General features: G+C 33.7%; 22 non-coding genes across 22 annotated transcripts; all 22 read right to left on the bottom strand.

The window, feature by feature from the left end:
* Window positions 1–930: 930 nt before the first annotated feature.
* TRNAS-UGA (transfer RNA serine (anticodon UGA)) lies at window positions 931–1,012 on the bottom strand. The gene has a single exon. It is a non-coding gene; the product is annotated as a tRNA-Ser (tRNA).
* A 1,211-nt stretch (window positions 1,013–2,223) lies between these two features.
* On the bottom strand, window positions 2,224–2,305 carry TRNAS-UGA (transfer RNA serine (anticodon UGA)). Its single transcript has one exon. It is a non-coding gene; the product is annotated as a tRNA-Ser (tRNA).
* A 1,479-nt stretch (window positions 2,306–3,784) lies between these two features.
* TRNAS-UGA (transfer RNA serine (anticodon UGA)) lies at window positions 3,785–3,866 on the bottom strand. The gene has a single exon. It is a non-coding gene; the product is annotated as a tRNA-Ser (tRNA).
* A 1,211-nt stretch (window positions 3,867–5,077) lies between these two features.
* TRNAS-UGA (transfer RNA serine (anticodon UGA)) lies at window positions 5,078–5,159 on the bottom strand. The gene has a single exon. It is a non-coding gene; the product is annotated as a tRNA-Ser (tRNA).
* A 1,459-nt stretch (window positions 5,160–6,618) lies between these two features.
* On the bottom strand, window positions 6,619–6,701 carry TRNAS-UGA (transfer RNA serine (anticodon UGA)). The gene has a single exon. It is a non-coding gene; the product is annotated as a tRNA-Ser (tRNA).
* Window positions 6,702–7,643: 942 nt separating this feature from the next.
* TRNAS-CGA (transfer RNA serine (anticodon CGA)) lies at window positions 7,644–7,725 on the bottom strand. The gene has a single exon. It is a non-coding gene; the product is annotated as a tRNA-Ser (tRNA).
* Window positions 7,726–9,204: 1,479 nt separating this feature from the next.
* Window positions 9,205–9,286, bottom strand: TRNAS-UGA (transfer RNA serine (anticodon UGA)). The gene has a single exon. It is a non-coding gene; the product is annotated as a tRNA-Ser (tRNA).
* A 942-nt stretch (window positions 9,287–10,228) lies between these two features.
* TRNAS-CGA (transfer RNA serine (anticodon CGA)) lies at window positions 10,229–10,310 on the bottom strand. The gene has a single exon. It is a non-coding gene; the product is annotated as a tRNA-Ser (tRNA).
* A 1,464-nt stretch (window positions 10,311–11,774) lies between these two features.
* TRNAS-UGA (transfer RNA serine (anticodon UGA)) lies at window positions 11,775–11,856 on the bottom strand. The gene has a single exon. It is a non-coding gene; the product is annotated as a tRNA-Ser (tRNA).
* A 1,211-nt stretch (window positions 11,857–13,067) lies between these two features.
* TRNAS-UGA (transfer RNA serine (anticodon UGA)) lies at window positions 13,068–13,149 on the bottom strand. Its single transcript has one exon. It is a non-coding gene; the product is annotated as a tRNA-Ser (tRNA).
* A 1,211-nt stretch (window positions 13,150–14,360) lies between these two features.
* TRNAS-UGA (transfer RNA serine (anticodon UGA)) lies at window positions 14,361–14,442 on the bottom strand. Its single transcript has one exon. It is a non-coding gene; the product is annotated as a tRNA-Ser (tRNA).
* Window positions 14,443–15,384: 942 nt separating this feature from the next.
* Window positions 15,385–15,466, bottom strand: TRNAS-CGA (transfer RNA serine (anticodon CGA)). Its single transcript has one exon. It is a non-coding gene; the product is annotated as a tRNA-Ser (tRNA).
* Window positions 15,467–16,945: 1,479 nt separating this feature from the next.
* Window positions 16,946–17,027, bottom strand: TRNAS-UGA (transfer RNA serine (anticodon UGA)). The gene has a single exon. It is a non-coding gene; the product is annotated as a tRNA-Ser (tRNA).
* A 941-nt stretch (window positions 17,028–17,968) lies between these two features.
* TRNAS-CGA (transfer RNA serine (anticodon CGA)) lies at window positions 17,969–18,050 on the bottom strand. Its single transcript has one exon. It is a non-coding gene; the product is annotated as a tRNA-Ser (tRNA).
* A 1,464-nt stretch (window positions 18,051–19,514) lies between these two features.
* On the bottom strand, window positions 19,515–19,596 carry TRNAS-UGA (transfer RNA serine (anticodon UGA)). Its single transcript has one exon. It is a non-coding gene; the product is annotated as a tRNA-Ser (tRNA).
* Window positions 19,597–20,807: 1,211 nt separating this feature from the next.
* Window positions 20,808–20,889, bottom strand: TRNAS-UGA (transfer RNA serine (anticodon UGA)). The gene has a single exon. It is a non-coding gene; the product is annotated as a tRNA-Ser (tRNA).
* Window positions 20,890–21,831: 942 nt separating this feature from the next.
* On the bottom strand, window positions 21,832–21,913 carry TRNAS-CGA (transfer RNA serine (anticodon CGA)). The gene has a single exon. It is a non-coding gene; the product is annotated as a tRNA-Ser (tRNA).
* Window positions 21,914–22,388: 475 nt separating this feature from the next.
* On the bottom strand, window positions 22,389–22,470 carry TRNAS-UGA (transfer RNA serine (anticodon UGA)). Its single transcript has one exon. It is a non-coding gene; the product is annotated as a tRNA-Ser (tRNA).
* Window positions 22,471–23,949: 1,479 nt separating this feature from the next.
* TRNAS-UGA (transfer RNA serine (anticodon UGA)) lies at window positions 23,950–24,031 on the bottom strand. Its single transcript has one exon. It is a non-coding gene; the product is annotated as a tRNA-Ser (tRNA).
* A 1,211-nt stretch (window positions 24,032–25,242) lies between these two features.
* On the bottom strand, window positions 25,243–25,324 carry TRNAS-UGA (transfer RNA serine (anticodon UGA)). Its single transcript has one exon. It is a non-coding gene; the product is annotated as a tRNA-Ser (tRNA).
* Window positions 25,325–26,266: 942 nt separating this feature from the next.
* On the bottom strand, window positions 26,267–26,348 carry TRNAS-CGA (transfer RNA serine (anticodon CGA)). The gene has a single exon. It is a non-coding gene; the product is annotated as a tRNA-Ser (tRNA).
* Window positions 26,349–26,823: 475 nt separating this feature from the next.
* TRNAS-UGA (transfer RNA serine (anticodon UGA)) lies at window positions 26,824–26,905 on the bottom strand. Its single transcript has one exon. It is a non-coding gene; the product is annotated as a tRNA-Ser (tRNA).
* Between the last annotated feature and the right edge of the window lie 932 nt (window positions 26,906–27,837).

Here is a 27,837-nt window from a genome sequence, read left to right as displayed (position 1 = left end):
CTGCAAACTAGGATTAAATCAGGATTAGGATACAATGGTGAGTATGATGGTTTCCAAAAAATATTGATTTTAATTTTTCAATTACTGTTTATGTTTTAAAAAGAAACAGCTCATGTCAGTGTTATAGAGATATATTTAAGATTAACTTTAAGATGGGATAGATTTCCTGAGCTTGGTGGCAATTGTTGATTATGAAGAAGATGATAATATGTTCTGGAATGAACAAATAAACTTTGTTATGTATCTTAAAAAGTGGCCGATGGAAATAATTGCAATACATTCACTGTAATTCCACAGATAGCACTACAGTTTTGTGATATTTGAAAGTATCTGATATGCACATTTCTTCCTAGTGCTGCTGATTTGTTAATTAAAAGTTTAGTTGTTATTAACAAAACAAATTTTAACTCAGATCTACACATAAATAACCATTATATCATGAAACAGTAAAAAAAATTTGGAGATGGTTTGATGACATGTTCCTAAAATGCAGGAAGAGCCTCACTGTCTGAGATCACGTGCTTCAAAAAGCAGTCCATTGTGAAATAGGATGCAAGTGAAGGTGATTTAGGATGAGACAGTTACATTGTTTAACATAACATATTTTGCTTTTCTACATCTTAAATGCATATTGTGTTTTTAAATAAGTTTGAAAAGCAAAACATAGCTGGCAGGATTTGAACCTGCGCGAGTCCATCGCCTTAACCACTCGGCCACAACTACCTGCACGTTGATTTTGTGATGAGCTTCTGAGGAAAAATAATTGCTTTCCATTTCATGATTTTCATTTAAAACCTGTTGCAATTTCTATTAGGTGGCTGCTATATTAATAGACAAACTATGTGAAATATAATAGCTAGTATAGTTTCCTAGAAAATAAAGGAGTCAAGGAAGTATGATCTTTGTTTTTTACATGCACAAAAAGCAAGACGTAGCTGGCAGGATTTGAACCTGCGCGGGGAAACGCCAATGAATTTCAAGTCCATCGCCTTAACCACTCAGCCACAACTACTTCTATACAGCTACCCGACAGTACCTGGAGTACAAAATAATTTATTATCGTTCTGTTTATTTCATTGGTCCCATGCTTATTTAATGTAGAATTGGCACACCTGCCTCTGCACAATCATAAATTTGTTTATTAACTTGCATTTTCTCTTATCATTCATTTCATCTCTGCAGATCTCTCAAGATCAAATTTTGCATTCTTTAGTGGCAGTATGGATATTGTGAAAGGCACATCATAGGATTCTGCAAATGTATATGTGAAATAATTAGTTCATAACATCAAGGCTGCAAACTAGGATTAAATCAGGATTAGGATACAATGGTGAGTATGATGGTTTCCAAAAAATATTGATTTAAATTTTTCAATTACTGTTTATGTTTTAAAAAGAAACAGCTCATGTCAGTGTTATAGAGATATATTTAAGATTAACTTTAAGATGGGAAAGATTTCCTGAGCTTGGTGGCAATTGTTGATTATGATGAAGATGATAATATGTTCTGGAATGAACAAATAAACTTTGTTATGTATCTTTAAAAGTGGCCGATGGAAATAATTGCAATACATTCACTGTAATTCCACAGATAGCACTACAGTTTTGTGATATTTGAAAGTATCTGATATGCACATTTCTTCCTAGTGCTGCTGATTTGTTAATTAAAAGTTTAGTTGTTATTAACAAAACTAATTTTAACTCAGATCTACACATAAATAACCATTACATCATGAAACAGTAAAAAAAATTTGGAGATGGTTTGATGACATGTTCCTAAAATGCAGGAAGAGCCTCACTGTCTGAGATCACGTGCTTCAAAAAGCAGTCCATTGTGAAATAGGATGCAAGTGAAGGTGATATAGGATGAGACAGTTACATTGTTTAACATAACATATTTTGCTTTTCTACATCTTAAATGCATATTGTGTTTTTAAATAAGTTTGAAAAGCAAAACGTAGCTGGCAGGATTTGAACCTGCGCGAGTCCATCGCCTTAACCACTCGGCCACAACTACCTGCACGTTGATTTTGTGATGAGCTTCTGTGGAAAAATAATTGCTTTCCATTTCATGATTGTCATTTAAAACCTGTTGCAATTTCTATTAGGTGGCTGCTATATTAATAGACAAACTATGTGAAATATAATAGCTAGTATAGTTTCCTAGAAAATAAAGGAGTCAAGGAAGTATGATCTTTGTTTTTTACATGCTCAAAAAGCAAGACGTAGCTGGCAGGATTTGAACCTGCGCGGGGAAACCCCAATGGATTTCAAGTCCATCGCCTTAACCACTCGGCCACAACTACTTCTATACAACTACCCGACATTACCTGGAGTACAAAATAATTTATTATCGTTCTGTTTATTTCATTGGTCCCATGCTTATTTAATGTAGAATTAGCACACCTGCCTCTGCACAATCATAAATTTGTTTATTAACTTGCATTTTCTCTTATCATTCATTTCATCTCTGCAGATCTCCCAAGATCAAATTTTGCATTCTTTAGTGGCAGTATGGATATTGTGAAAGGCACATCATAGGATTCTTCAAATGTATATGTGAAATAATTAGTTCATAACATCAAGGCTGCAAACTAGGATTAAATCAGGATTAGGATACAATGGTGAGTATGATGGTTTCCAAAAAATATTGATTTAAATTTTTCAATTACTGTTTATGTTTTAAAAAGAAACAGCTCATGTCAGTGTTATAGAGATATATTTAAGATTAACTTTAAGATGGGATAGATTTCCTGAGCTTGGTGGCAATTGTTGATTATGATGAAGATGATAATATGTTCTGGAATGAACAAAAAAACTTTGTTATGTATCTTAAAAAGTGGCCGATGGAAATAATTGCAATACATTCACTGTAATTCCACAGATAGCACTACAGTTTTGTGATATTTGAAAGTATCTGATATGCACATTTCTTCCTAGTGCTGCTGATTTGTTAATTAAAAGTTTAGTTGTTATTAACAAAACAAATTTTTACTCAGATCTACACATAAATAACCATTACATCATGAAACAGTAAAAAAAATTTGGAGATGGTTTGATGACATGTTCCTAAAATGCAGGAAGAGCCTCACTGTCTGAGATCACGTGCTTCAAAAAGCAGTCCATTGTGAAATAGGATGCAAGTGAAGGTGATTTAGGATGAGACAGTTACATTGTTTAACATAACATATTTTGCTTTTCTACATCTTAAATGCATATTGTGTTTTTAAATAAGTTTGAAAAGCAAAATGTAGCTGGCAGGATTTGAACCTGCGCGAGTCCATCGCCTTAACCACTCGGCCACAACTACCTGCACGTTGATTTTGTGATGAGCTTCTGTGGAAAAATAATTGCTTTCCATTTCATGATTGTCATTTAAAACCTGTTGCAATTTCTTTTAGGTGGCTGCTATATTAATAGACAAACTATGTGAAATATAATAGCTAGTATAGTTTCCTAGAAAATAAAGGAGTCAAGGAAGTATGATCTTTGTTTTTGACATGCTCGAAAAGCAAGACGTAGCTGGCAGGATTTGAACATGCGCGAGTCCATCGCCTTAACCACTCGGCCACAACTACCTGCATGTTGATTTTGTGATGAGCTTCTGTGGAAAAATAATTGCTTTGCATTTTATGATTGTCATTTAAAACCTGTTGCAATTTCTATTAGGTGGCTGCTATATTAATAGACAAACTATGTGAAATATAATAGCTAGTATAGTTTCCTAGAAAATAAAGGAGTCAAGGAAGTATGATCTTTGTTTTTTACATGCTGAAAAAGCAAGACATAGCTGGCAGGATTTGAACCTGCGCGGGGAAACCCCAATGGATTTCAAGTCCATCGCCTTAACCACTAGGCCACAACTACTTCTATACAACTACCCGACATTACCTGGAGTACAAAATAATTTATTATCGTTCTGTTTATTTCATTGGTCCCATGCTTATTTAATGTAGAATTAGCACACCTGCCACTGCACAATCATAAATTTGTTTATTAGCATGCATTTTCTCTCATCATTCATTTCATCTCTGCAGATCTCTCAAGATCAAATTTTGCATTCTTTAGTGGCAGTATGGATATTGTGAAAGGCACATCATAGGATTCTGCAAATGTATATGTGAAATAATTAGTTCATAACATCAAGGCTGCAAACTAGGATTAAATCAGGATTAGGATACAATGGTGAGTATGATGGTTTCCAAAAAATATTGATTTAAATTTTTCAATTACTGTTTATGTTTTAAAAAGAAACAGCTCATGTCAGTGTTATAGAGATATATTTAAGATTAATTTTAAGATGGGATAGATTTCCTGAGCTTGGTGGCAATTGTTGATTATGAAGAAGATGATAATATGTTCTGGAATGAACAAATAAACTTTGTTATGTATCTTAAAAAGTGGCCGATGGAAATAATTGCAATACATTCACTGTAATTCCACAGATAGCACTACAGTTTTGTGATATTTGAAAGTATCTGATATGCACATTTCTTCCTAGTGCTGCTGATTTGTTAATTAAAAGTTTAGTTGTTATTAACAAAACAAATTTTAACTCAGATCTACACATAAATAACCATTACATCATGAAACAGTAAAAAAAATTTGGAGATGGTTTGATGACATGTTCCTAAAATGCAGGAAGAGCCTCACTGTCTGAGATCACGTGCTTCAAAAAGCAGTCCATTGTGAAATAGGATGCAAGTGAAGGTGATTTAGGATGAGACAGTTACATTGTTTAACATAACATATTTTGCTTTTCTACATCTTAAATGCATATTGTGTTTTTAAATAAGTTTGAAAAGCAAAACGTAGCTGGCAGGATTTGAACCTGCGCGAGTCCATCGCCTTAACCACTCGGCCACAACTACCTGCACGTTGATTTTGTGATGAGCTTCTGTGGAAAAATAATTGCTTTGCATTTTATGATTGTCATTTAAAACCTGTTGCAATTTCTATTAGGTGGCTGCTATATTAATAGACAAACTATGTGAAATATAATAGCTAGTATAGTTTCCTAGAAAATAAAGGAGTCAAGGAAGTATGATCTTTGTTTTTTACATGCTCAAAAAGCAAGACGTAGCTGGCAGGATTTGAACCTGCGCGGGGAAACCCCAATGGATTTCAAGTCCATCGCCTTAACCACTCGGCCACAACTACTTCTATACAACTACCCGACATTACCTGGAGTACAAAATAATTTATTATCGTTCTGTTTATTTCATTGGTCCCATGCTTATTTAATGTAGAATTAGCACACCTGCCTCTGCACAATCATAAATTTGTTTATTAACTTGCATTTTCTCTTATCATTCATTTCATCTCTGCAGATCTCCCAAGATCAAATTTTGCATTCTTTAGTGGCAGTATGGATATTGTGAAAGGCACATCATAGGATTCTTCAAATGTATATGTGAAATAATTAGTTCATAACATCAAGGCTGCAAACTAGGATTAAATCAGGATTAGGATACAATGGTGAGTATGATGGTTTCCAAAAAATATTGATTTAAATTTTTCAATTACTGTTTATGTTTTAAAAAGAAACAGCTCATGTCAGTGTTATAGAGATATATTTAAGATTAACTTTAAGATGGGATAGATTTCCTGAGCTTGGTGGCAATTGTTGATTATGATGAAGATGATAATATGTTCTGGAATGAACAAAAAAACTTTGTTATGTATCTTAAAAAGTGGCCGATGGAAATAATTGCAATACATTCACTGTAATTCCACAGATAGCACTACAGTTTTGTGATATTTGAAAGTATCTGATATGCACATTTCTTCCTAGTGCTGCTGATTTGTTAATTAAAAGTTTAGTTGTTATTAACAAAACAAATTTTTACTCAGATCTACACATAAATAACCATTACATCATGAAACAGTAAAAAAAATTTGGAGATGGTTTGATGACATGTTCCTAAAATGCAGGAAGAGCCTCACTGTCTGAGATCACGTGCTTCAAAAAGCAGTCCATTGTGAAATAGGATGCAAGTGAAGGTGATTTAGGATGAGACAGTTACATTGTTTAACATAACATATTTTGCTTTTCTACATCTTAAATGCATATTGTGTTTTTAAATAAGTTTGAAAAGCAAAATGTAGCTGGCAGGATTTGAACCTGCGCGAGTCCATCGCCTTAACCACTCGGCCACAACTACCTGCACGTTGATTTTGTGATGAGCTTCTGTGGAAAAATAATTGCTTTCCATTTCATGATTGTCATTTAAAACCTGTTGCAATTTCTTTTAGGTGGCTGCTATATTAATAGACAAACTATGTGAAATATAATAGCTAGTATAGTTTCCTAGAAAATAAAGGAGTCAAGGAAGTATGATCTTTGTTTTTGACATGCTCGAAAAGCAAGACGTAGCTGGCAGGATTTGAACATGCGCGAGTCCATCGCCTTAACCACTCGGCCACAACTACCTGCATGTTGATTTTGTGATGAGCTTCTGTGGAAAAATAATTGCTTTGCATTTTATGATTGTCATTTAAAACCTGTTGCAATTTCTATTAGGTGGCTGCTATATTAATAGACAAACTATGTGAAATATAATAGCTAGTATAGTTTCCTAGAAAATAAAGGAGTCAAGGAAGTATGATCTTTGTTTTTTACATGCTGGCAGGATTTGAACCTGCGCGGGGAAACCCCAATGGATTTCAAGTCCATCGCCTTAACCACTAGGCCACAACTACTTCTATACAACTACCTGACATTACCTGGAGTACAAAATAATTTATTATCGTTCTGTTTATTTCATTGGTCCCATGCTTATTTAATGTAGAATTAGCACACCTGCCACTGCACAATCATAAATTTGTTTATTAGCATGCATTTTCTCTCATCATTCATTTCATCTCTGCAGATCTCTCAAGATCAAATTTTGCATTCTTTAGTGGCAGTATGGATATTGTGAAAGGCACATCATAGGATTCTGCAAATGTATATGTGAAATAATTAGTTAATAACATCAAGGCTGCAAACTAGGATTAAATCAGGATTAGGATACAATGGTGAGTATGATGGTTTCCAAAAAATATTGATTTAAATTTTTCAATTACTGTTTATGTTTTAAAAAGAAACAGCTCATGTCAGTGTTATAGAGATATATTTAAGATTAACTTTAAGATGGGAAAGATTTCCTGAGCTTGGTGGCAATTGTTGATTATGATGAAGATGATAATATGTTCTGGAATGAACAAATAAACTTTGTTATGTATCTTAAAAAGTGGCCGATGGAAATAATTGCAATACATTCACTGTAATTCCACAGATAGCACTACAGTTTTGTGATATTTGAAAGTATCTGATATGCACATTTCTTCCTAGTGCTGCTGATTTGTTAATTAAAAGTTTAGTTGTTATTAACAAAACAAATTTTTACTCAGATCTACACATAAATAACCATTACAATATGAAACAGTAAAAAAAATTGGAGATGGTTTAATGACATGTTCCTAAAATGCAGGAAGAGCCTCACTGTCTGAGATCACGTGCTTCAAAAAGCAGTCCATTGTGAAATAGGATGCAGGTGAAGGTGATTTAGGATGAGACAGTTACATTGTTCAACATAACATATTTTGCTTTTCTACATCTTAAATGCATATTGTGTTTTTAAATAAGTTTGAAAAGCAAAACGTAGCTGGCAGGATTTGAACCTGCGCGGGGAATCCCCAATGGATTTCGAGTCCATCGCCTTAACCACTCAGCCACAACTACTTCTATACCAATACCAGATATTGCCTGGAGTACAAAATAATTTATTATCGTTCTGTTTATTTCATTGGTCCCATGCTTATTTAATGTAGAATTAGCACACCTGCCACTGCACAATCATAAATTTGTTTATTAACATGCATTTTCTCTCATCATTCATTTCATCTCTGCAGATCTCTCAAGATCAAATTTTGCATTCTTTAGTGGCAGTATGGATATTGTGAAAGGCACATCATAGGATTCTGCAAATGTATATGTGAAATAATTAGTTCATAACATCAAGGCTGCAAACTAGGATTAAATCAGGATTAGGATACAATGGTGAGTATGATGGTTTCCAAAAAATATTGATTTAAATTTTTCAATTACTGTTTATGTTTTAAAAAGAAACAGCTCATGTCAGTGTTATAGAGATATATTTAAGATTAACTTTAAGATGGGAAAGATTTCCTGAGCTTGGTGGCAATTGTTGATTATGATGAAGATGATAATATGTTCTGGAATGAATAAATAAACTTTGTTATGTATCTTACAAAGTGGCTGATGGAAATAATTGCAATACATTCACTGTAATTCCACAGATAGCACTACAGTTTTGTGATATTTGAAAGTATCTGATATGCACATTTCTTCCTAGTGCTGCTGATTTGTTAATTAAAAGTTTAGTTGTTATTAACAAATCAAATTTTAACTCAGATCTACACATAAATAACCATTACATCATGAAACAGTAAAAAAAATTTGGAGATGGTTTGATGACATGTTCCTAAAATGCAGGAAGAGCCTCACTGTCTGAGATCACGTGCTTCAAAAAGCAGTCCATTGTGAAATAGGATGCAAGTGAAGGTGATTTAGGATGAGACAGTTACATTGTTTAACATAACATATTTTGCTTTTCTACATCTTAAATGCATATTGTGTTTTTAAATAAGTTTGAAAAGCAAAACGTAGCTGGCAGGATTTGAACCTGCGCGAGTCCATCGCCTTAACCACTCGGCCACAACTACCTGCACGTTGATTTTGTGATGAGCTTCTGTGGAAAAATAATTGCTTTCCATTTCATGATTGTCATTTAAAACCTGTTGCAATTTCTTTTAGGTGGCTGCTATATTAATAGACAAACTATGTGAAATATAATAGCTAGTATAGTTTCCTAGAAAATAAAGGAGTCAAGGAAGTATGATCTTTGTTTTTGACATGCTCGAAAAGCAAGACGTAGCTGGCAGGATTTGAACCTGCGCGAGTCCATCGCCTTAACCGCTCGGCCACAACTACCTGCACGTTGATTTTGTGATGAGCTTCTGTGGAAAAATAATTGCTTTGCATTTTATGATTGTCATTTAAAACCTGTTGCAATTTCTATTAGGTGGCTGCTATATTAATAGACAAACTATGTGAAATATAATAGCTAGTATAGTTTCCTAGAAAATAAAGGAGTCAAGGAAGTATGATCTTTGTTTTTTACATGCTCAAAAAGCAAGACATAGCTGGCAGGATTTGAACCTGCGCGGGGAAACCCCAATGGATTTCAAGTCCATTGCCTTAACCACTCGGCCACAACTACTTCTATACAACTACCCGACATTACCTGGAGTACAAAATAATTTATTATCGTTCTGTTTATTTCATTGGTCCCATGCTTATTTAATGTAGAATTAGCACACCTGCCTCTGCACAATCATAAATTTGTTTATTAGCATGCATTTTCTCTCATCATTCATTTCATCTCTGCAGATCTCTCAAGATCAAATTTTGCATTCTTTAGTGGCAGTATGGATATTGTGAAAGGCACATCATAGGACTCTGCAAATGTATATGTGAAATAATTAGTTCATAACATCAAGGCTGCAAACTAGGATTAAATCAGGATTAGGATACAATGGTGAGTATGATGGTTTCCAAAAAATATTGATTTAAATTTTTCAATTACTGTTTATGTTTTAAAAAGAAACAGCTCATGTCAGTGTTATAGAGATATATTTAAGATTAACTTTAAGATGGGAAAGATTTCCTGAGCTTGGTGGCAATTGTTGATTATGATGAAGATGATAATATGTTCTGGAATGAACAAAAAAACTTTGTTATGTATCTTAAAAAGTGGCCAATGGAAATAATTGCAATACATTCACTGTAATTCCACAGATAGCACTACAGTTTTGTGATATTTGAAAGTATCTGATATGCACATTTCTTCCTAGTGCTGCTGATTTGTTAATTAAAAGTTTAGTTGTTATTAACAAAACTAATTTTAACTCAGATCTACACATAAATAACCATTACAATATGAAACAGTAAAAAAAATGGAAGATGGTTTAATGACATGTTCCTAAAATGCAGGAAGAGCCTCACTGTCTGAGATCACGTGCTTCAAAAAGCAGTCCATTGTGAAATAGGATGCAGGTGAAGGTGATTTAGGATGAGACAGTTACATTGTTCAACATAACATATTTTGCTTTTCTACATCTTAAATGCATATTGTGTTTTTAAATAAGTTTGAAAAGCAAAATGTAGCTGGCAGGATTTGAACCTGCGCGGGGAATCCCCAATGGATTTCGAGTCCATCGCCTTAACCACTCGGCCACAACTACTTCTATACCACTACCAGATATTACCTGGAGTACAAAATAATTTATTATCGTTCTGTTTATTTCATTGGACCCATGCTTATTTAATGTAGAATTAGCACACCTGCCACTGCACAATCATAAATTTGTTTATTAACATGCATTTTCTCTCATCATTCATTTCATCTCTGCAGATCTCTCAAGATCAAATTTTGCATTCTTTAGTGGCAGTATGGATATTGTGAAAGGCACATCATAGGATTCTGCAAATGTATATGTGAAATAATTAGTTCATAACATCAAGGCTGCAAACTAGGATTAAATGAGGATTAGGATACAATGGTGAGTATGATGGTTTCCAAAAAATATTGATTTAAATTTTTCAATTACTGTTTATGTTTTAAAAAGAAACAGCTCATGTCAGTGTTATAGAGATATATTTAAGATTAACTTTAAGATGGGAAAGATTTCCTGAGCTTGGTGGCAATTGTTGATTATGATGAAGATGATAATATGTTCTGGAATGAACAAATAAACTTTGTTATGTATCTTACAAAGTGGCTGATGGAAATAATTGCAATACATTCACTGTAATTCCACAGATAGCACTACAGTTTTGTGATATTTGAAAGTATCTGATATGCACATTTCTTCCTAGTGCTGCTGATTTGTTAATTAAAAGTTTAGTTGTTATTAACAAATCAAATTTTAACTCAGATCTACACATAAATAACCATTACATCATGAAACAGTAAAAAAAATTTGGAGATGGTTTGATGACATGTTCCTAAAATGCAGGAAGAGCCTCACTGTCTGAGATCACGTGCTTCAAAAAGCAGTCCATTGTGAAATAGGATGCAAGTGAAGGTGATTTAGGATGAGACAGTTACATTGTTTAACATAACATATTTTGCTTTTCTACATCTTAAATGCATATTGTGTTTTTAAATAAGTTTGAAAAGCAAAACGTAGCTGGCAGGATTTGAACCTGCGCGAGTCCATCGCCTTAACAACTCGGCCACAACTACCTGCACGTTGATTTTGTGATGAGCTTCTGTGGAAAAATAATTGCTTTCCATTTCATGATTGTCATTTAAAACCTGTTGCAATTTCTATTAGGTGGCTGCTATATTAATAGACAAACTATGTGAAATATAATAGCTAGTATAGTTTCCTAGAAAATAAAGGAGTCAAGGAAGTATGATCTTTGTTTTTGACATGCTCGAAAAGTAAGACGTAGCCGGCAGGATTTGAACCTGCGCGAGTCCATCGCCTTAACCACTCGGCCACAACTACCTGTACGTTGATTTTGTGATGAGCTTCTGTGGAAAAATAATTGCTTTGCATTTTATGATTGTCATTTAAAACCTGTTGCAATTTCTATTAGGTGGCTGCTATATTAATAGACAAACTATGTGAAATATAATAGCTAGTATAGTTTCCTAGAAAATAAAGGAGTCATGTTTTTTACATGCTCAAAAAGCAAGACGTAGCTGGCAGGATTTGAACCTGCGCGGGGAAACGCCAATGAATTTCAAGTCCATCGCCTTAACCACTCAGCCACAACTACTTCTATACAGCTACCTGACAGTACCTGGAGTACAAAATAATTTATTATCGTTCTGTTTATTTCATTGGTCCCATGCTTATTTAATGTAGAATTGGCACACCTGCCTCTGCACAATCATAAATTTGTTTATTAACTTGCATTTTCTCTTATCATTCATTTCATCTCTGCAGATCTCTCAAGATCAAATTTTGCATTCTTTAGTGGCAGTATGGATATTGTGAAAGGCACATCATAGGATTCTGCAAATGTATATGTGAAATAATTAGTTCATAACATCAAGGCTGCAAACTAGGATTAAATCAGGATTAGGATACAATGGTGAGTATGATGGTTTCCAAAAAATATTGATTTAAATTTTTCAATTACTGTTTATGTTTTAAAAAGAAACAGCTCATGTCAGTGTTATAGAGATATATTTAAGATTAATTTTAAGATGGGATAGATTTCCTGAGCTTGGTGGCAATTGTTGATTATGAAGAAGATGATAATATGTTCTGGAATGAACAAATAAACTTTGTTATGTATCTTAAAAAGTGGCCGATGGAAATAATTGCAATACATTCACTGTAATTCCACAGATAGCACTACAGTTTTGTGATATTTGAAAGTATCTGATATGCACATTTCTTCCTAGTGCTGCTGATTTGTTAATTAAAAGTTTAGTTGTTATTAACAAAACAAATTTTAACTCAGATCTACACATAAATAACCATTACATCATGAAACAGTAAAAAAAATTTGGAGATGGTTTGATGACATGTTCCTAAAATGCAGGAAGAGCCTCACTGTCTGAGATCACGTGCTTCAAAAAGCAGTCCATTGTGAAATAGGATGCAAGTGAAGGTGATTTAGGATGAGACAGTTACATTGTTTAACATAACATATTTTGCTTTTCTACATCTTAAATGCATATTGTGTTTTTAAATAAGTTTGAAAAGCAAAACGTAGCTGGCAGGATTTGAACCTGCGCGAGTCCATCGCCTTAACCACTCGGCCACAACTACCTGCACGTTGATTTTGTGATGAGCTTCTGTGGAAAAATAATTGCTTTGCATTTTATGATTGTCATTTAAAACCTGTTGCAATTTCTATTAGGTGGCTGCTATATTAATAGACAAACTATGTGAAATATAATAGCTAGTATAGTTTCCTAGAAAATAAAGGAGTCAAGGAAGTATGATCTTTGTTTTTTACATGCTCAAAAAGCAAGACGTAGCTGGCAGGATTTGAACCTGTGCGGGGAAACCCCAATGGATTTCAAGTCCATCGCCTTAACCACTCGGCCACAACTACTTCTATACAACTACCCGACATTACCTGGAGTACAAAATAATTTATTATCGTTCTGTTTATTTCATTGGTCCCATGCTTATTTAATGTAGAATTAGCACACCTGCCTCTGCACAATCATAAATTTGTTTATTAACTTGCATTTTCTCTTATCATTCATTTCATCTCTGCAGATCTCTCAAGATCAAATTTTGCATTCTTTAGTGGCAGTATGGATATTGTGAAAGGCACATCATAGGATTCTGCAAATGTATATGTGAAATAATTAGTTCATAACATCAAGGCTGCAAACTAGGATTAAATCAGGATTAGGATACAATGGTGAGTATGATGGTTTCCAAAAAATATTGATTTAAATTTTTCAATTACTGTTTATGTTTTAAAAAGAAACAGCTCATGTCAGTGTTATAGAGATATATTTAAGATTAACTTTAAGATGGGAAAGATTTCCTGAGCTTGGTGGCAATTGTTGATTATGAAGAAGATGATAATATGTTCTGGAATGAACAAATAAACTTTGTTATGTATCTTAAAAAGTGGCCGATGGAAATAATTGCAAAACATTCACTGTAATTCCACAGATAGCACTACAGTTTTGTGATATTTGAAAGTATCTGATATGCACATTTCTTCCTAGTGCTGCTGATTTGTTAATTAAAAGTTTAGTTGTTATTAACAAAACAAATTTTAACTCAGATCTACACATAAATAACCATTATATCATGAAACAGTAAAAAAAATTTGGAGATGGTTTGATGACATGTTCCTAAAATGCAGGAAGAGCCTCACTGTCTGAGATCACGTGCTTCAAAAAGCAGTCCATTGTGAAATAGAATGCAAGTGAAGGTGATTTAGGATGAGACAGTTACATTGTTTAACATAACATATTTTGCTTTTCTACATCTTAAATGCATATTGTGTTTTTAAATAAGTTTGAAAAGCAAAACGTAGCTGGCAGGATTTGAACCTGCGCGAGTCCATCGCCTTAACCACTCGGCCACAACTACCTGCACGTTGATTTTGTGATGAGCTTCTGTGGAAAAATAATTGCTTTGCATTTTATGATTGTCATTTAAAACCTGTTGCAATTTCTATTAGGTGGCTGCTATATTAATAGACAAACTATGTGAAATATAATAGCTAGTATAGTTTCCTAGAAAATAAAGGAGTCAAGGAAGTATGATCTTTGTTTTTTACATGCTCAAAAAGCAAGACGTAGCTGGCAGGATTTGAACCTGCGCGGGGAAACCCCAATGGATTTCAAGTCCATCGCCTTAACCACTCGGCCACAACTACTTCTATACAACTACCCGACATTACCTGGAGTACAAAATAATTTATTATCGTTCTGTTTATTTCATTGGTCCCATGCTTATTTAATGTAGAATTAGCACACCTGCCTCTGCACAATCATAAATTTGTTTATTAACTTGCATTTTCTCTTATCATTCATTTCATCTCTGCAGATCTCCCAAGATCAAATTTTGCATTCTTTAGTGGCAGTATGGATATTGTGAAAGGCACATCATAGGATTCTTCAAATGTATATGTGAAATAATTAGTTCATAACATCAAGGCTGCAAACTAGGATTAAATCAGGATTAGGATACAATGGTGAGTATGATGGTTTCCAAAAAATATTGATTTAAATTTTTCAATTACTGTTTATGTTTTAAAAAGAAACAGCTCATGTCAGTGTTATAGAGATATATTTAAGATTAACTTTAAGATGGGATAGATTTCCTGAGCTTGGTGGCAATTGTTGATTATGATGAAGATGATAATATGTTCTGGAATGAACAAATAAACTTTGTTATGTATCTTAAAAAGTGGCCGATGGAAATAATTGCAATACATTCACTGTAATTCCACAGATAGCACTACAGTTTTGTGATATTTGAAAGTATCTGATATGCACATTTCTTCCTAGTGCTGCTGATTTGTTAATTAAAAGTTTAGTTGTTATTAACAAAACAAATTTTTACTCAGATCTACACATAAATAACCATTACAATATGAAACAGTAAAAAAAATTGGAGATGGTTTAATGACATGTTCCTAAAATGCAGGAAGAGCCTCACTGTCTGAGATCACGTGCTTCAAAAAGCAGTCCATTGTGAAATAGGATGCAGGTGAAGGTGATTTAGGATGAGACAGTTACATTGTTCAACATAACATATTTTGCTTTTCTACATCTTAAATGCATATTGTGTTTTTAAATAAGTTTGAAAAGCAAAACGTAGCTGACAGGATTTGAACCTGCGCGGGGAATCCCCAATGGATTTCGAGTCCATCGCCTTAACCACTCGGCCACAACTACTTCTATACCACTACCAGATATTACCTGGAGTACAAAATAATTTATTATCGTTCTGTTTATTTCATTGGTCCCATGCTTATTTAATGTAGAATTAGCACACCTGCCACTGCACAATCATAAATTTGTTTATTAACATGCATTTTCTCTCATCATTCATTTCATCTCTGCAGATCTCTCAAGATCAAATTTTGCATTCTTTAGTGGCAGTATGGATATTGTGAAAGGCACATCATAGGATTCTGCAAATGTATATGTGAAATAATTAGTTCATAACATCAAGGCTGCAAACTAGGATTAAATCAGGATTAGGATACAATGGTGAGTATGATGGTTTCCAAAAAATATTGATTTAAATTTTTCAATTACTGTTTATGTTTTAAAAAGAAACAGCTCATGTCAGTGTTATAGAGATATATTTAAGATTAACTTTAAGATGGGAAAGATTTCCTGAGCTTGGTGGCAATTGTTGATTATGATGAAGATGATAATATGTTCTGGAATGAACAAATAAACTTTGTTATGTATCTTACAAAGTGGCTGATGGAAATAATTGCAATACATTCACTGTAATTCCACAGATAGCACTACAGTTTTGTGATATTTGAAAGTATCTGATATGCACATTTCTTCCTAGTGCTGCTGATTTGTTAATTAAAAGTTTAGTTGTTATTAACAAATCAAATTTTAACTCAGATCTACACATAAATAACCATTACATCATGAAACAGTAAAAAAAATTTGGAGATGGTTTGATGACATGTTCCTAAAATGCAGGAAGAGCCTCACTGTCTGAGATCACGTGCTTCAAAAAGCAGTCCATTGTGAAATAGGATGCAAGTGAAGGTGATTTAGGATGAGACAGTTACATTGTTTAACATAACATATTTTGCTTTTCTACATCTTAAATGCATATTGTGTTTTTAAATAAGTTTGAAAAGCAAAACGTAGCTGGCAGGATTTGAACCTGCGCGAGTCCATCGCCTTAACCACTCGGCCACAACTACCTGCACGTTGATTTTGTGATGAGCTTCTGTGGAAAAATAATTGCTTTCCATTTCATGATTGTCATTTAAAACCTGTTGCAATTTCTTTTAGGTGGCTGCTATATTAATAGACAAACTATGTGAAATATAATAGCTAGTATAGTTTCCTAGAAAATAAAGGAGTCAAGGAAGTATGATCTTTGTTTTTGACATGCTCGAAAAGCAAGACGTAGCTGGCAGGATTTGAACCTGCGCGAGTCCATCGCCTTAACCGCTCGGCCACAACTACCTGCACGTTGATTTTGTGATGAGCTTCTGTGGAAAAATAATTGCTTTGCATTTTATGATTGTCATTTAAAACCTGTTGCAATTTCTATTAGGTGGCTGCTATATTAATAGACAAACTATGTGAAATATAATAGCTAGTATAGTTTCCTAGAAAATAAAGGAGTCAAGGAAGTATGATCTTTGTTTTTTACATGCTCAAAAAGCAAGACATAGCTGGCAGGATTTGAACCTGCGCGGGGAAACCCCAATGGATTTCAAGACCATTGCCTTAACCACTCGGCCACAACTACTTCTATACAACTACCCGACATTACCTGGAGTACAAAATAATTTATTATCGTTCTGTTTATTTCATTGGTCCCATGCTTATTTAATGTAGAATTAGCACACCTGCCTCTGCACAATCATAAATTTGTTTATTAGCATGCATTTTCTCTCATCATTCATTTCATCTCTGCAGATCTCTCAAGATCAAATTTTGCATTCTTTAGTGGCAGTATGGATATTGTGAAAGGCACATCATAGGATTCTGCAAATGTATATGTGAAATAATTAGTTCATAACATCAAGGCTGCAAACTAGGATTAAATCAGGATTAGGATACAATGGTGAGTATGATGGTTTCCAAAAAATATTGATTTAAATTTTTCAATTACTGTTTATGTTTTAAAAAGAAACAGCTCATGTCAGTGTTATAGAGATATATTTAAGATTAACTTTAAGATGGGAAAGATTTCCTGAGCTTGGTGGCAATTGTTGATTATGATGAAGATGATAATATGTTCTGGAATGAACAAAAAAACTTTGTTATGTATCTTAAAAAGTGGCCAATGGAAATAATTGCAATACATTCACTGTAATTCCACAGATAGCACTACAGTTTTGTGATATTTGAAAGTATCTGATATGCACATTTCTTCCTAGTGCTGCTGATTTGTTAATTAAAAGTTTAGTTGTTATTAACAAAACTAATTTTAACTCAGATCTACACATAAATAACCATTACAATATGAAACAGTAAAAAAATGGGAGATGGTTTAATGACATGTTCCTAAAATGCAGGAAGAGCCTCACTGTCTGAGATCACGTGCTTCAAAAAGCAGTCCATTGTGAAATAGGATGCAGGTGAAGGTGATTTAGGATGAGACAGTTACATTGTTCAACATAACATATTTTGCTTTTCTACATCTTAAATGCATATTGTGTTTTTAAATAAGTTTGAAAAGCAAAATGTAGCTGGCAGGATTTGAACCTGCGCGGGCAATCCCCAATGGATTTCGAGTCCATCGCCTTAACCACTCGGCCACAACTACTTCTATACCACTACCAGATATTACCTGGAGTACAAAATAATTTATTATCGTTCTGTTTATTTCATTGGTCCCATGCTTATTTAATGTAGAATTAGCACACCTGCCACTGCACAATCATAAATTTGTTTATTAACATGCATTTTCTCTCATCATTCATTTCATCTCTGCAGATCTCTCAAGATCAAATTTTGCATTCTTTAGTGGCAGTATGGATATTGTGAAAGGCACATCATAGGATTCTGCAAATGTATATGTGAAATAATTAGTTCATAACATCAAGGCTGCAAACTAGGATTAAATCAGGATTAGGATACAATGGTGAGTATGATGGTTTCCAAAAAATATTGATTTAAATTTTTCAATTACTGTTTATGTTTTAAAATGAAACAGCTCATGTCAGTGTTATAGAGATATATTTAAGATTAACTTTAAGATGGGAAAGATTTCCTGAGCTTGGTGGCAATTGTTGATTATGATGAAGATGATAATATGTTCTGGAATGAACAAATAAACTTTGTTATGTATCTTACAAAGTGGCTGATGGAAATAATTGCAATACATTCACTGTAATTCCACAGATAGCACTACAGTTTTGTGATATTTGAAAGTATCTGATATGCACATTTCTTCCTAGTGCTGCTGATTTGTTAATTAAAAGTTTAGTTGTTATTAACAAATCAAATTTTAACTCAGATCTACACATAAATAACCATTACATCATGAAACAGTAAAAAAAATTTGGAGATGGTTTGATGACATGTTCCTAAAATGCAGGAAGAGCCTCACTGTCTGAGATCACGTGCTTCAAAAAGCAGTCCATTGTGAAATAGGATGCAAGTGAAGGTGATTTAGGATGAGACAGTTACATTGTTTAACATAACATATTTTTCTTTTCTACATCTTAAATGCATATTGTGTTTTTAAATAAGTTTGAAAAGCAAAACGTAGCTGGCAGGATTTGAACCTGCGCGAGTCCATCGCCTTAACCACTCGGCCACAACTACCTGCACGTTGATTTTGTGATGAGCTTCTGTGGAAAAATAATTGCTTTCCATTTCATGATTGTCATTTAAAACCTGTTGCAATTTCTATTAGGTGGCTGCTATATTAATAGACAAACTATGTGAAATATAATAGCTAGTATAGTTTCCTAGAAAATAAAGGAGTCAAGGAAGTATGATCTTTGTTTTTGACATGCTCGAAAAGTAAGACGTAGCCGGCAGGATTTGAACCTGCGCGAGTCCATCGCCTTAACCACTCGGCCACAACTACCTGCACGTTGATTTTGTGATGAGCTTCTGTGGAAAAATAATTGCTTTGCATTTTATGATTGTCATTTAAAACCTGTTGCAATTTCTATTAGGTGGCTGCTATATTAATAGACAAACTATGTGAAATATAATAGCTAGTATAGTTTCCTAGAAAATAAAGGAGTCATGTTTTTTACATGCTCAAAAAGCAAGACGTAGCTGGCAGGATTTGAACCTGCGCGGGGAAACGCCAACGAATTTCAAGTCCATCGCCTTAACCACTCAGCCACAACTACTTCTATACAGCTACCCGACATTACCTGGAGTACAAAATAATTTATTATCGTTCTGTTTATTTCATTGGTCCCATGCTTATTTAATGTAGAATTAGCACACCTGCCTCTGCACAATCATAAATTTGTTTATTAACTTGCATTTTCTCTTATCATTCATTTCATCTCTGCAGATCTCTCAAGATCAAATTTTGCATTCTTTAGTGGCAGTATGGATATTGTGAAAGGCACATCATAGGATTCTGCAAATGTATATGTGAAATAATTAGTTCATAACATCAAGGCTGCAAACTAGGATTAAATCAGGATTAGGATACAATGGTGAGTATGATGGTTTCCAAAAAATATTGATTTAAATTTTTCAATTACTGTTTATGTTTTAAAAAGAAACAGCTCATGTCAGTGTTATAGAGATATATTTAAGATTAACTTTAAGATGGGATAGATTTCCTGAGCTTGGTGGCAATTGTTGATTATGAAGAAGATGATAATATGTTCTGGAATGAACAAATAAACTTTGTTATGTATCTTAAAAAGTGGCCGATGGAAATAATTGCAATACATTCACTGTAATTCCACAGATAGCACTACAGTTTTGTGATATTTGAAAGTATCTGATATGCACATTTCTTCCTAGTGCTGCTGATTTGTTAATTAAAAGTTTAGTTGTTATTAACAAAACAAATTTTAACTCAGATCTACACATAAATAACCATTACATCATGAAACAGTAAAAAAAATTTGGAGATGGTTTGATGACATGTTCCTAAAATGCAGGAAGAGCCTCACTGTCTGAGATCACGTGCTTCAAAAAGCAGTCCATTGTGAAATAGGATGCAAGTGAAGGTGATTTAGGATGAGACAGTTACATTGTTTAACATAACATATTTTGCTTTTCTACATCTTAAATGCATATTGTGTTTTTAAATAAGTTTGAAAAGCAAAACGTAGCTGGCAGGATTTGAACCTGCGCGAGTCCATCGCCTTAACCACTCGGCCACAACTACCTGCACGTTGATTTTGTGATGAGCTTTTGTGGAAAAATAATTGCTTTCCATTTCATGATTGTCATTTAAAACCTGTTGCAATTTCTATTAGGTGGCTGCTATATTAATAGACAAACTATGTGAAATATAATAGCTAGTATAGTTTCCTAGAAAATAAAGGAGTCAAGGAAGTATGATCTTTGTTTTTTACATGCTCAAAAAGCAAGACGTAGCTGGCAGGATTTGAACCTGTGCGGGGAAACCCCAATGGATTTCAAGTCCATCGCCTTAACCACTCGGCCACAACTACTTCTATACAACTACCCGACATTACCTGGAGTACAAAATAATTTATTATCGTTCTGTTTATTTCATTGGTCCCATGCTTATTTAATGTAGAATTAGCACACCTGCCTCTGCACAATCATAAATTTGTTTATTAACTTGCATTTTCTCTTATCATTCATTTCATCTCTGCAGATCTCTCAAGATCAAATTTTGCATTCTTTAGTGGCAGTATGGATATTGTGAAAGGCACATCATAGGATTCTGCAAATGTATATGTGAAATAATTAGTTCATAACATCAAGGCTGCAAACTAGGATTAAATCAGGATTAGGATACAATGGTGAGTATGATGGTTTCCAAAAAATATTGATTTAAATTTTTCAATTACTGTTTATGTTTTAAAAAGAAACAGCTCATGTCAGTGTTATAGAGATATATTTAAGATTAACTTTAAGATGGGATAGATTTCCTGAGCTTGGTGGCAATTGTTGATTATGAAGAAGATGATAATATGTTCTGGAATGAACAAATAAACTTTGTTATGTATCTTAAAAAGTGGCTGATGGAAATAATTGCAATACATTCACTGTAATTCCACAGATAGCACTACAGTTTTGTGATATTTGAAAGTATCTGATATGCACATTTCTTCCTAGTGCTGCTGATTTGTTAATTAAAAGTTTAGTTGTTATTAACAAAACTAATTTTAACTCAGATCTACACATAAATAACCATTACAATATGAAACAGTAAAAAAAATGGGAGATGGTTTAATGACATGTTCCTAAAATGCAGGAAGAGCCTCACTGTCTGAGATAGCGTGCTTCAAAAAGCAGTCCATTGTGAAATAGGATGCAGGTGAAGGTGATTTAGGATGAGACAGTTGCATTGTTCAACATAACATATTTTGCTTTTCTACATCTTAAATGCATATTGTGTTTTTAAATAAGTTTGAAAAGCAAAATGTAGCTGGCAGGATTTGAACCTGCGCGGGGAATCCCCAATGGATTTCGAGTCCATCGCCTTAACCACTCGGCCACAACTACCTGCACGTTGATTTTGTGATGAGCTTCTGTGGAAAAATAATTGCTTTCCATTTCATGATTGTCATTTAAAACCTGTTGCAATTTCTTTTAGGTGGCTGCTATATTAATAGACAAACTATGTGAAATATAATAGCTAGTATAGTTTCCTAGAAAATAAAGGAGTCAAGGAAGTATGATCTTTGTTTTTGACATGCTCGAAAAGCAAGACGTAGCTGGCAGGATTTGAACATGCGCGAGTCCATCGCCTTAACCACTCGGCCACAACTACCTGCTTGTTCATTTTGTGATGAGCTTCTGTGGAAAAATAATTGCTTTGCATTTTATGATTGTCATTTAAAACCTATTGCAATTTCTATTAGGTCCCTGCTATATTAATAGACAAACTATTTGAAATATAATAGCTAGTATAGTTTCCTAGAAAATAAAGGAGTCAAGGAAGTATGATCTTTGTTTTTTACATGCTCAAAAAGCAAGACATAGCTGGCAGGATTTGAACCTGCGCTGGGAAACCCCAATGGATTTCAAGTCCATTGCCTTAACCACTAGGCCACAACTACTTCTATACAACTACCCGACATTACCTGGAGTACAAAATAATTTATTATCGTTCTGTTTATTTCATTGGTCCCATGCTTATTTAATGTAGAATTAGCACACCTGCCACTGCACAATCATAAATTTGTTTATTAGCATGCATTTTCTCTCATCATTCATTTCATCTCTGCAGATCTCTCAAGATCAAATTTTGCATTCTTTAGTGGCAGTATGGATATTGTGAAAGGCACATCATAGGATTCTGCAAATGTATATGTGAAATAATTAGTTCATAACATCAAGGCTGCAAACTAGGATTAAATCAGGATTAGGATACAATGGTGAGTATGATGGTTTCCAAAAAATATTGATTTAAATTTTTCAATTACTGTTTATGTTTTAAAAAGAAACAGCTCATGTCAGTGTTATAGAGATATATTTAAGATTAACTTTAAGATGGGAAAGATTTCCTGAGCTTGGTGGCAATTGTTGATTATGATGAAGATGATAATATGTTCTGGAATGAACAAATAAACTTTGTTATGTATCTTACAAAGTGGCTGATGGAAATAATTGCAATACATTCACTGTAATTCCACAGATAGCACTACAGTTTTGTGATATTTGAAAGTATCTGATATGCACATTTCTTCCTAGTGCTGCTGATTTGTTAATTAAAAGTTTAGTTGTTATTAACAAATCAAATTTTAACTCAGATCTACACATAAATAACCATTACATCATGAAACAGTAAAAAAAATTTGGAGATGGTTTGATGACATGTTCCTAAAATGCAGGAAGAGCCTCACTGTCTGAGATCACGTGCTTCAAAAAGCAGTCCATTGTGAAATAGGATGCAAGTGAAGGTGATTTAGGATGAGACAGTTACATTGTTTAACATAACATATTTTGCTTTTCTACATCTTAAATGCATATTGTGTTTTTAAATAAGTTTGAAAAGCAAAACGTAGCTGGCAGGATTTGAACCTGCGCGAGTCCATCGCCTTAACCACTCAGCCACAACTACCTGCACGTTGATTTTGTGATGAGCTTCTGTGGAAAAATAATTGCTTTCCATTTCATGATTGTCATTTAAAACCTGTTGCAATTTCTTTTAGGTGGCTGCTATATTAATAGACAAACTATGTGAAATATAATAGCTAGTATAGTTTCCTAGAAAATAAAGGAGTCAAGGAAGTATGATCTTTGTTTTTGACATGCTCGAAAAGCAAGACGTAGCTGGCAGGATTTGAACCTGCGCGAGTCCATCGCCTTAACCACTCGGCCACAACTACCTGCACGTTGATTTTGTGATGAGCTTCTGTGGAATTATAATTGCTTTGCCTTTTATGATTGTCATTTAAAACCTGTTGCAATTTCTATTAGGTGGCTGCTATATTAATAGACAAACTATGTGAAATATAATAGCTAGTATAGTTTCCTATAAAATAATGGAGTCAAGGAAGTATGATCTTTGTTTTTTACATGCTCAAAAAGCAAGACGTAGCTGGCAGGATTTGAACCTGCGCGGGGAAACGCCAACGAATTTCAAGTCCATCGCCTTAACCACTCAGCCACAACTACTTCTATACAGCTACCCGACATTACCTGGAGTACAAAATAATTTATTATCGTTCTGTTTATTTCATTGGTCCCATGCTTATTTAATGTAGAATTAGCACACCTGCCTCTGCACAATCATAAATTTGTTTATTAACTTGCATTTTCTCTTATCATTCATTTCATCTCTGCAGATCTCTCAAGATCAAATTTTGCATTCTTTAGTGGCAGTATGGATATTGTGAAAGGCACATCATAGGATTCTGCAAATGTATATGTGAAATAATTAGTTCATAACATCAAGGCTGCAAACTAGGATTAAATCAGGATTAGGATACAATGGTGAGTATGATGGTTTCCAAAAAATATTGATTTAAATTTTTCAATTACTGTTTATGTTTTAAAAAGAAACAGCTCATGTCAGTGTTATAGAGATATATTTAAGATTAACTTTAAGATGGGATAGATTTCCTGAGCTTGGTGGCAATTGTTGATTATGAAGAAGATGATAATATGTTCTGGAATGAACAAATAAACTTTGTTATGTATCTTAAAAAGTGGCCGATGGAAATAATTGCAATACATTCACTGTAATTCCACAGATAGCACTACAGTTTTGTGATATTTGAAAGTATCTGATATGCACATTTCTTCCTAGTGCTGCTGATTTGTTAATTAAAAGTTTAGTTGTTATTAACAAAACAAATTTTAACTCAGATCTACACATAAATAACCATTACATCATGAAACAGTAAAAAAAATTTGGAGATGGTTTGATGACATGTTCCTAAAATGCAGGAAGAGCCTCACTGTCTGAGATCACGTGCTTCAAAAAGCAGTCCATTGTGAAATAGGATGCAAGTGAAGGTGATTTAGGATGAGACAGTTACATTGTTTAACATAACATATTTTGCTTTTCTACATCTTAAATGCATATTGTGTTTTTAAATAAGTTTGAAAAGCAAAACGTAGCTGGCAGGATTTGAACCTGCGCGAGTCCATCGCCTTAACCACTCGGCCACAACTACCTGCACGTTGATTTTGTGATGAGCTTTTGTGGAAAAATAATTGCTTTCCATTTCATGATTGTCATTTAAAACCTGTTGCAATTTCTATTAGGTGGCTGCTATATTAATAGACAAACTATGTGAAATATAATAGCTAGTATAGTTTCCTAGAAAATAAAGGAGTCAAGGAAGTATGATCTTTGTTTTTTACATGCTCAAAAAGCAAGACGTAGCTGGCAGGATTTGAACCTGTGCGGGGAAACCCCAATGGATTTCAAGTCCATCGCCTTAACCACTCGGCCACAACTACTTCTATACAACTACCCGACATTACCTGGAGTACAAAATAATTTATTATCGTTCTGTTTATTTCATTGGTCCCATGCTTATTTAATGTAGAATTAGCACACCTGCCTCTGCACAATCATAAATTTGTTTATTAACTTGCATTTTCTCTTATCATTCATTTCATCTCTGCAGATCTCTCAAGATCAAATTTTGCATTCTTTAGTGGCAGTATGGATATTGTGAAAGGCACATCATAGGATTCTGCAAATGTATATGTGAAATAATTAGTTCATAACATCAAGGCTGCAAACTAGGATTAAATCAGGATTAGGATACAATGGTGAGTATGATGGTTTCCAAAAAATATTGATTTAAATTTTTCAATTACTGTTTATGTTTTAAAAAGAAACAGCTCATGTCAGTGTTATAGAGATATATTTAAGATTAACTTTAAGATGGGATAGATTTCCTGAGCTTGGTGGCAATTGTTGATTATGAAGAAGATGATAATATGTTCTGGAATGAACAAATAAACTTTGTTATGTATCTTAAAAAGTGGCTGATGGAAATAATTGCAATACATTCACTGTAATTCCACAGATAGCACTACAGTTTTGTGATATTTGAAAGTATCTGATATGCACATTTCTTCCTAGTGCTGCTGATTTGTTAATTAAAAGTTTAGTTGTTATTAACAAAACTAATTTTAACTCAGATCTACACATAAATAACCATTACAATATGAAACAGTAAAAAAAATGGGAGATGGTTTAATGACATGTTCCTAAAATGCAGGAAGAGCCTCACTGTCTGAGATAGCGTGCTTCAAAAAGCAGTCCATTGTGAAATAGGATGCAGGTGAAGGTGATTTAGGATGAGACAGTTGCATTGTTCAACATAACATATTTTGCTTTTCTACATCTTAAATGCATATTGTGTTTTTAAATAAGTTTGAAAAGCAAAATGTAGCTGGCAGGATTTGAACCTGCGCGGGGAATCCCCAATGGATTTCGAGTCCATCGCCTTAACCACTCGGCCACAACTACCTGCACGTTGATTTTGTGATGAGCTTCTGTGGAAAAATAATTGCTTTCCATTTCATGATTGTCATTTAAAACCTGTTGCAATTTCTTTTAGGTGGCTGCTATATTAATAGACAAACTATGTGAAATATAATAGCTAGTATAGTTTCCTAGAAAATAAAGGAGTCAAGGAAGTATGATCTTTGTTTTTGACATGTTCGAAAAGCAAGACGTAGCTGGCAGGATTTGAACATGCGCGAGTCCATCGCCTTAACCACTCGGCCACAACTACCTGCTTGTTCATTTTGTGATGAGCTTCTGTGGAAAAATAATTGCTTTGCATTTTATGATTGTCATTTAAAACCTATTGCAATTTCTATTAGGTCCCTGCTATATTAATAGACAAACTATTTGAAATATAATAGCTAGTATAGTTTCCTAGAAAATAAAGGAGTCAAGGAAGTATGATCTTTGTTTTTTACATGCTCAAAAAGCAAGACATAGCTGGCAGGATTTGAACCTGCGCTGGGAAACCCCAATGGATTTCAAGTCCATTGCCTTAACCACTAGGCCACAACTACTTCTATACAACTACCCGACATTACCTGGAGTACAAAATAATTTATTATCGTTCTGTTTATTTCATTGGTCCCATGCTTATTTAATGTAGAATTAGCACACCTGCCACTGCACAATCATAAATTTGTTTATTAGCATGCATTTTCTCTCATCATTCATTTCATCTCTGCAGATCTCTCAAGATCAAATTTTGCATTCTTTAGTGGCAGTATGGATATTGTGAAAGGCACATCATAGGATTCTGCAAATGTATATGTGAAATAATTAGTTCATAACATCAAGGCTGCAAACTAGGATTAAATCAGGATTAGGATACAATGGTGAGTATGATGGTTTCCAAAAAATATTGATTTAAATTTTTCAATTACTGTTTATGTTTTAAAAAGAAACAGCTCATGTCAGTGTTATAGAGATATATTTAAGATTAACTTTAAGATGGGAAAGATTTCCTGAGCTTGGTGGCAATTGTTGATTATGATGAAGATGATAATATGTTCTGGAATGAACAAATAAACTTTGTTATGTATCTTACAAAGTGGCTGATGGAAATAATTGCAATACATTCACTGTAATTCCACAGATAGCACTACAGTTTTGTGATATTTGAAAGTATCTGATATGCACATTTCTTCCTAGTGCTGCTGATTTGTTAATTAAAAGTTTAGTTGTTATTAACAAATCAAATTTTAACTCAGATCTACACATAAATAACCATTACATCATGAAACAGTAAAAAAAATTTGGAGATGGTTTGATGACATGTTCCTAAAATGCAGGAAGAGCCTCACTGTCTGAGATCACGTGCTTCAAAAAGCAGTCCATTGTGAAATAGGATGCAAGTGAAGGTGATTTAGGATGAGACAGTTACATTGTTTAACATAACATATTTTGCTTTTCTACATCTTAAATGCATATTGTGTTTTTAAATAAGTTT

Source organism: Taudactylus pleione, unplaced genomic scaffold (genome assembly GCF_031769625.1).
Source record: "Taudactylus pleione unplaced genomic scaffold, aTauple2 ptg000085l, whole genome shotgun sequence".
NCBI lineage: Eukaryota > Metazoa > Chordata > Amphibia > Anura > Myobatrachidae > Taudactylus > Taudactylus pleione.
The sequence above is the reverse complement of the archived record's forward strand: the minus strand, read 5'-3'. Positions and strand labels throughout refer to the sequence as shown.